Consider the following 8,454-nt stretch of genomic DNA (forward strand, 5'->3'; position numbering starts at 1 on the left):
ATGACAGGCTGGTGCCTAGAGAGGGTTTCCTTGCGGGAGGACCCGAGCTCTGAGGCCCAGCCAGGGCCCCAGCAGGCCAGCCTCATCCAGAGCCCCGACCAGAGCTGTTACTCACTGTAGCCTCACACAGCGGGCTAGGGAAGAAGAAAGAAATGCAAACGAAATTCAAGAGTCTAGCCCCTGGCTTTCCAACAGTAAGAGGTGGGCAGGACAGTGGCAAGGGGGCCACAGTCCCCCACGTGGTCGTGGTCGATCTCCTGTGGGAGGCTTGAAATTCCCAGGACAAAGCGGAGGCACCTTCCAGGTAAGAGTATCCTCTGAGACTGGTGGTGGTGGTTTTTCCCACAAGCCGGTTCATTTTGTCCTCACTTTGCCAGCCAGCAGCCATCCTGAGCGCCCCAAAGCCTGACCCCTCCCGAGCCCCCCAATCCTCTCATTGTCTCCCTCACGGAGACAGGGCAAGGCAGGCCCTTCCCTCGGGGAGAGAGCCGGGAGGCAGCACAGCTGAGCTACAGGCCTTTTGCCTCCCTGGCTGCTGACCTGGGTGCATGAGCCCATGAGTCAGGGCGAGGCCAGGCTGTTCTCTGGCAAAGCAGCCCAGGACCACAAGCCCCAGTTCTAAATGTTCTGAAACCTTTATGAGTCTTTCAAACCTTCCATAAATAAGGCAAAGAAGTTAGGGAACAATCTCTGGCTTTGAAGAACGAGGGGAAGATTAAGGGCTCTCCAGGCCGCAGGACATGTACCCAGGTACGGTTTCATGGCAGCACAGTGGATAGATAATTTACCTAAGTGCTATTCTGGGGACTCTTTCTGTGTCTGTGTGTTTCAGATGATAGGTAGGTAGGTAGGTAGGTAGTTAGATGGATGGACAGGCAGATGGACAGACAGAGCTCACACACGAATGTATTCATCCTCACATCAGTTCTAGGAGGTGAGGCATGTAGTACTGAGGAAACTGAGGCATGGTGAGGTTAGGTGACTTCCAGAATCCCACAGAAGGTGAATATCAGAGCTGAGATTTGAACCCAGGCAGTGATGCTCTTGACCGAGACACGAAGCCACTTTCCCAGGCACAGGGGGTCCTGTCATTGGGCCTTTCCCAGCCCTCTGGAACACACACAGGGGCTGGGAGTCATGTGGCACATGGCATTAGATCCAGGTTGTGGGGCCCACAGTTTAGACAATTTGGGGGTCCTTCTTTAAGACAAAGGCTAGAAAACTGTGACTGCCAATCGCACAAGCTGTGGAAGAGGCTGAGCAAGTGAGGGTCCCTGCATTTTAAGCCTCGTTGGCCTCTTGGTAGATGGGCCCCTTGCCCTGCAACCTCTGGGGCTATTAGTCTCCAGTTATCTATGCTAGGGGGTCCTGAAGTCTCTCCTGTCCAATGGCACTGCGTCTGTCTTCCTCCACCCTGGAAGGGTAATCTGCAAGGGGGTGTGAGGGAAACCCAAAAATAGCCCCTCACCCCTCTCAGCCCACCGTCCAGATAAGCGCTGGAGTCTGGAGCCCTGGCTCTGCTCGGACAGATTCAGACCAGAAGCTGCTGGCACGAAGCCTGCTTCCCAAAAGCATGAACAACCAGGGGAAAGACGTGGAAAATTTTCCGACCAGACCTGAAGCGGGTGGGATCATTAACATGTAACCCATCCAAGGTCACCCGTGTAGCCTGAAGCTAATTTGGAAGCACAGAAGGGGAAAAGGACCTGTTCTCTCTAGAATGCCACAAACAGATCTTCTTTTTAAGAGGTACAGACAGGGTCACAGGTGACCTGAGCCAGAAAGCCTCAGTCTCTAGGGAACAGTCTGTGTGAATATCGCCAAGGGTTATCTTAGGTTCCTAAGCTTCAGAGACCATCACCCCGACTGGAAGATTCCATGGTCAAAGGCTCTCTCATTGGCTCTTCCTCCCTCTCCCTTCCCTAACAACAAGGACAGCCAAAAGCCATGAAGTGTGGGGGGCGGGGGGGGGGTGGTGGTGGTAAGGTGAGGCTCCATGGGGGAGGGGCCACGCTGTGGGGGGCGGGGGAGGGGAGAGAGCTGTTGAGGGTGGGTGGCCCAGCACAGGGCCCCAGAGCCTACAGGGGAGGGCGGAGGGATGGCCTCTTCATGGATGAGGGGGCAGCGTGACAAGAGATGAGTCACATACAGTAGGAGTCTAAGTGTTAAGGACAATGGGAGCCAGCTTTGTCCCTGAGAAGGGGGTGACTGAGACAGAAAGGAGAAAACTAGAATGAACCCTTTGGGGTTGGGCTGGAATCGGAGATGTTGATGTACACTCAATGTTTTCAATCTATGTCAATAGAAGTAGAAATAAACTAGATGTAAATAAATGTGTGTAGACAGATGTTCATACACACATGTTCCCACGTTCTGCCCACATTACAACGTCCGCAAGCATTTCCAAATCCCACTGTGAAGGAAAAATGGTTTGCCACGGTTCTTAGTAATGGGAAGGCAGATGATTCGGGGGAGGGGGTCTGTGGCAGGGCACAGACATCAGACTGGATCCAACCCCAACAATGACAAGTGGGGTTACAGCCCAGGAGAGATGGGGAGGCAGAGGATGGAAAATTTCTAAGGGGAAATATGGGCGTAAAGGGCATTCCTGCTAGACAGCTCAACAGAATTCCTGCTGAAGGCAGACCAGGATGATAAGGTGTCCAGGTTGGGACGGGGAATTTGATCAGATAGCAAGGGTGGTCAGGGTTGGGGGGGTGCTGGTGATAAACTGACTTGGCATGGTTCTTGCTCAAACTGGATTCTTCAAGGACACAGACAGAGCCCACCCTGGTTCCAGCAGAGCAGAGGGCTCAGAGGAGCCCGAATGAAGTTGATCAAGGACAGTTTTTGTCACCATCCACTGGCTGCCAAAAAGACTTGGGGTTTTTTTTGGGGGGGTGGGGGAATGGCCAGTTCCAGAGCTTGGGACAGAAAACTGCAAGATCAGCCTAAAATGCATTTTTGTCCCAGAGAGTCCAGAAGTGCTCCGAGAGTGATGGGGGCACATCAAAAGGACACAGAAGCTGGCTGGAATGGGCTCCCACCGACCACATCGGGGACAATCTGAACATCAACATAAATGATGATAATAATGAGTCATAACCCACAGGATGGAATAGGAAACCACGAGTCCACACATATGTCAATTCATTAATTACGTCAATTAGTTACAATCATAATTATATTTAGAATTAATGAACTATTTGATGAGTAAATGGGTATTTAGATAGTTTCAGGGTACCTCCCCACAAGACACTGAATAATCACAAAATTGGCTTCATGTGAGAACATGGCAGACAGACAGACGCTAATCAAGGAATCAACATTACATCCGTGTTGGAACAAACAGAGACCATGTGCCGCCAGACGGGCTGCGACGGGAACACAGCCCCACGTTCGTGCGATTCCACCCCGAGGATCAGAACCCGCATCCAGGTGCAAGGAAGCATCAGAACACTCACACCGAGGGCCGCCCCACAAACAACGGGTCTGTAGGACTCAAAAGTCAGGACACCATGAGAGCAGCCCGAGACTGAGGAGTGTGCTACAGACGGAAGAGAACTGGCAACCGAATGTGATTCTCTGCCGGGGCCATTTGGGAAAAGCCACTGCTGGGGAGAGAGGGGGAGTCGGAGGCGGCCAGGACGACTGGGGGCGGTAGGAATGGAGCAGATACACTTCCCGGCTCGACGGGTATGTCGTGGTCCCGTAGCAGAACGTCCTTGTGTGTGGAGATCACGTGCCGAAACGTCCGGGGAAATATGGGGCATCATGTCAGCAGTTTATTCGCACATGGATCTGGACAAATATTTGTGACGTGCTTTTGCAACCTTTCTGTGAAAGTTTGAGGTCGTTTCTAAATGAATCAGGCAGGGGGGCACCTGGGTGGCTCAGTCAGGTAAGCGTCTGACTCTTGGTTTTGGCTCAGATCATCATCTCAAGGTTCGTGGGGTCGAGCCCCGAGCAGAGCTCTGTGCTGACAGAGCACAGCCTGCTTGGGATTCTCTCTCTCTCTGCCCCTCCCCCTTTCTCTCTCTCTCAAAATAAATAAACTTAAAAAAATAAACAGACAAATAAATAAATAAACAAATAAGTTAGTCTTCCATAAAATCATAGTTCTCGGGCACCTGGGTGTCTCAGTGGGTTAAGTGTCCGACTCTTGATTTTGGCTCAGGTCATGATCTCAGTTTGTGGGGTCGAGCCCCAAGTCAGGCTCCATGCTGACAGCATAGAGCCTGCTTGGAATTTTCTCTCTCCCTCTCTCTCTCTGTCCCTCCCCTGCTTGCTCTCAAGATAAATAAATAAACATCTAAAAAATTTTTAAACAAAATTACAGTTCTCAGGGATGGCAGGGGGCCAGGAGATCAGATAGTCTGGACCCTTGTCTTGGAGCCTGGATGGCTTTTATTATCCCCATTTCACAGAAGAGATAGTTGAGACAGAGTGGGAAGTGCAATGGGCCTCTGGCTACCCATTTCATAAATGGGCTGAAGGAGGGCGTGGCAGAAGTCAGAACATCCCAGGCTTCCCCCGCACCTCTTCATGGAGCACCCCTTCTCCCCGTGACCCTGTGTTACTCTGTGGGGTCCTTTCCTAGTCAGGCAGTTTCCACACTGAAATCAGAAGAGGAAAAAATAATGGAATTAAGTGTGGACTTGATGGGCAGCGCTGAACCTGGATGGCCAGGGACCTACCATCAATCTTGAAGTTCTTCTCAAGAAGAAAAGCTGCCTCTGCGGCCCATTCAAGCCTCGGGCACCCATGGGGGACAGGAGTCAAGTGGAGAAGGAATTCAGGAAAAGCCTTCTCCAGGAGAGAGGTAAATATTGCTTATGAAAGGGACATTTATTTTAGGGGAGACAAGGATGTTTATTTTAGGGGAGGTGTCCCTCAAAAGCGCTAATGTGAAGAGATAGAGGGCAAGGCGTAGGGTACATGTAGCTGTCCCGGGGAAGGTCGTCTGGCCCTTGATAGTGAAAGATGGTCTTGTCCGTGCCTCCCCTCACTACAGCACAGCACAGCACAGACAATGCTGGATGCCAGAATGCCACGCTTATCTTCTAAAATGAAACACAACAGGGGCCCCCCGGGTGGCTCAGTCGGTTGAGCGTCCAGTTTCGGCTCAGGTCATGATCTCACGGTTCGTGGGTTCGAGCCCCGCGTCGGGCTCTGTGCGGACAGCTCGGAGCCTGGAGCCTGCTTCTGATTCTGTGTCTCCCTCTCTCTCATCTTTAAAAAAAGCCACAACCTGCCACAGACATGAGTAGAAAAAGTCTTGCCAGGCTCCTGAGAGACAGACCTTGATGGCCATGCCCAGTGAAGAGCAGCTACTGTCACTTTCTGTTTTTACATAGACAGAAACTAGCCCAGGGCCACTCTACCACCTGGTCACCGCCGCATCTGAACCACAACACAGTCCTTCCCTGTACCCTTGGGGTGTTTTCTTTCCCCACCAGCTGTTTTCACCAAAATAACCTCAGTGTCAATGAAACAGAACCAGGTCTGGTCCCATTTTTCTAGAAGCACTGACCAGTCAGCTTGCCTGAAAATGGCCACAGGCTTGCCGAGAAGGAGGCTGCCTGGAACGGTCTTTTCTTCTGTTTTCCTATAAACTCATTCCAAAATTCACCCCCTTTGATCCCAGGCTGATGAGGCCTGGCTGTGTGCAGAGCCCTTACAGTGTGGTGTTTCATTCACACAAGGAATTACAAAACCATCACACCCAAAGGGCACCTGGAGAGCCTAGCTGAGCTTTGAGCTGCATTCGTAGGACATCAACTTGCCTGGGGCACCTGGGTGGCTCAGTGTCTGACTTCGGCTCAGGTCATGATCTCATGGTTCGTGAATTTGAGCCCCTGCGTCAGGCTCTGTGCTGACAGCTCGGGGACTGGAGCCTGCTTCGGATTCTGTGTCTCCCTCTCTCCCTGCCCCTCCCCTGCCCGCGCTCTGTCTCTCTCTCTCTCTCTCAAAAATAAATAAATGTGAAAGTAATAATAATAATAATTTAAAAAGGTCATCGGGGCGCCTGGGTGGCGCAGTCGGTTAAGCGTCCGACTTCAGCCAGGTCACGATCTCGCGGTCTGTGAGTTCGAGCCCCGCGTCGGGCTCTGGGCTGATGGCTCAGAGCCTGGAGCCTGTTTCCGATTCTGTGTCTCCCTCTCTCTCTGCCCTTCCCCCGTTCATGATCTGTCTCTCTCTGTCCCAAAAATAAAATAAACGTTGAAAAAAAAATTTTTTAAAAAGGTCATCAACTTGCCTGCTGTAACAAAGAGACCCAAATAATACTGGTTTTCAGAAATCTGTACTTGTGTCACAGGCGAGTTCAGATGAGTAGACAGAGCTAGCATGGCAACCACACATCCATCAGCATCCAGGACCTTTCACTATTTGCTCTGCCATCCTCCCTATGCGCTTCCATCCTGTGGCCCAAAATTGCTGCTCCAGTTCCTGCCATCATGTTTGCATTCCTGCCATGAGGAAGGTGGCATGGCAAAGGCAGGGGCACACCACGTCCTTTTAAAGGACATGACCCAGAATTTGCACACGCCTCACTCCCACGCACATGCGGTTGCCAGAACTTTGTCACGTGGTCACAGCCAGGTAAAGGCGAGGCTCAGAGCCTAGCAACCCTAGTACCAGGTACGATGTAACACTAACAGTATATGATGCAATACAGTGCTATGTAATGAGTGCACGTGGGGCATTGACTAGCAATTCTGCCACACGGGGGAAAGCATTTCAGCAGCTCGGAACTAACAGAGAAGTCTTTTTCTCCAGCGCTCACACTCTCAGGCCCAAGCTGGACCCAATTTTCTCTGCTCAGAAGTGCACGCTGGGTGTGAGCCAGGCTAGACCAGTGTGTGCGCCTCGCCTCTCTCAGGAATCTGTGCTAACATTCCACACTCTCCCTCTTGTCTTGTTCACGTTTTGTGTTTTGGGGCCTCCTGCTCTGTCATGTGGGGGAGGCTGCCGGGCACCTCCTTCTTTCTGCACATCAAGACTTCGCCTGCCTCCATCTGGCTAGGGAGAGGTGACCCCCCCCCCCACCTGCCCCCGCCGCCCCCGGAAGAACCAAGCCTCTCTTGGCCGAGGGTGCCCGTTCAGGCTCATCAGCCAGCCCCCAGTGCAGCCTGAGCTGTGGGCAGGAGTCCGAGCCAAACTGCCGGCACGTAAGGAAAGGTAAAAACCACCCTCACCCGTGTGCATATCCTGTGCCAGCGGCAGGTGCCCAAAGACCAGCAGGGATTCCTGTCCTCGGACGCCAGGCTGACGTGCCAGCTGCACACGTGGCTGGCAGGTGCATCCCTGCCTTTCTTATTCAACTGAGCCTTTTGGAACATCCTTCTGTATTGAGGGAGGTGCCATGCGGCCTCAGACACTGGGCATTCAGGACAGCCTAGGCAGAGGGCAAAGATACGGGAACTCAGAGTCCTGTGTTTAACAACTCTGTGACCTGGAGGGCAGTGCAGCATGGTGGTGAAATACACATGCTTTGGAGTCAGAATTTCTGGACTCTGGTCCTGGCTCCAATGTTCATTACCTTGGGACCATGAGTAAGTTACCTGGTGACTCTATGTCATGTCCCCATCTGTAAAGCAGAGATCATTGTGCCTATGTGGGGGGGTTGGGGAGTACTAAACAGGTAAGACATGTCAGTGTCTGACCTGTAGCAAGCCCTTGATGAGCATCAGCCACTCCTATTCCCTAATCTCTTTGAGCCTCAGTTTCCACCTGCACATAAGCGAGGAAATGATTTCTACAGTCCGCACGGGACATTAAGGGCGAAAGGGTCTTGGATCTATGAAAGGTTTTCTCTGTATACATTTTCCTTCTTTGCTTTCTGGAGTCTGACTTCTCTATACGTCGGAGGGAGAAAAGGATTATCCCCACCCAGGAAGGGCACTCCAGGGAGTGCTGGGACCAGTGCTCCGGGAGGCCCTTTCGGCGTCACGAGAAATGTCTTCACCATCAGTCCTGGAGCCCACGGGTGCTGAGGGGCCTCTGCGTGGAGGTACACTGGGGGATCCCTGCAAGGGGATCACAGGAGGAAAGAGGAAGGTTTCCAAAGGATGATGCTAGTTCCAGGAAGAGACCCCCATGAGAAGTGAGACAGGATGGAGTCCTTAACAAAACAATGCATTTTATTTATTTATTCACCTGTCTCACCATAAACACAACTAACCTCATCCTTCCTACATACATTTACTAATTATGATACTGAGGTCTTGAGAGCAAAGATAAGCTTTTGGAATTAGAATCAGATACTGTCAAAAGTCCCTGTGGCTTTGACTTTCAGACGGCTAGACACTAGGGAGCTTCTAAAGAAGGGAGGCATGTTGGGTGTGGGTGCAGAACAAGGACGACGTCCCGGCTTACTCCTAATGGCCTTGATTACAGCTTCCCGACTCTCCCCATGCAGCTCCTGTTCGGCCTGCCTGGTGATGGCTCGTC

The sequence above is a fragment of the Lynx rufus genome, unplaced genomic scaffold (genome assembly GCF_022079265.1).
Source record: "Lynx rufus isolate CCGP_SWC_20201006 ecotype Redwood Valley unplaced genomic scaffold, mLynRuf1.p SCAF_7, whole genome shotgun sequence".
Lineage (NCBI taxonomy): Eukaryota > Metazoa > Chordata > Mammalia > Carnivora > Felidae > Lynx > Lynx rufus.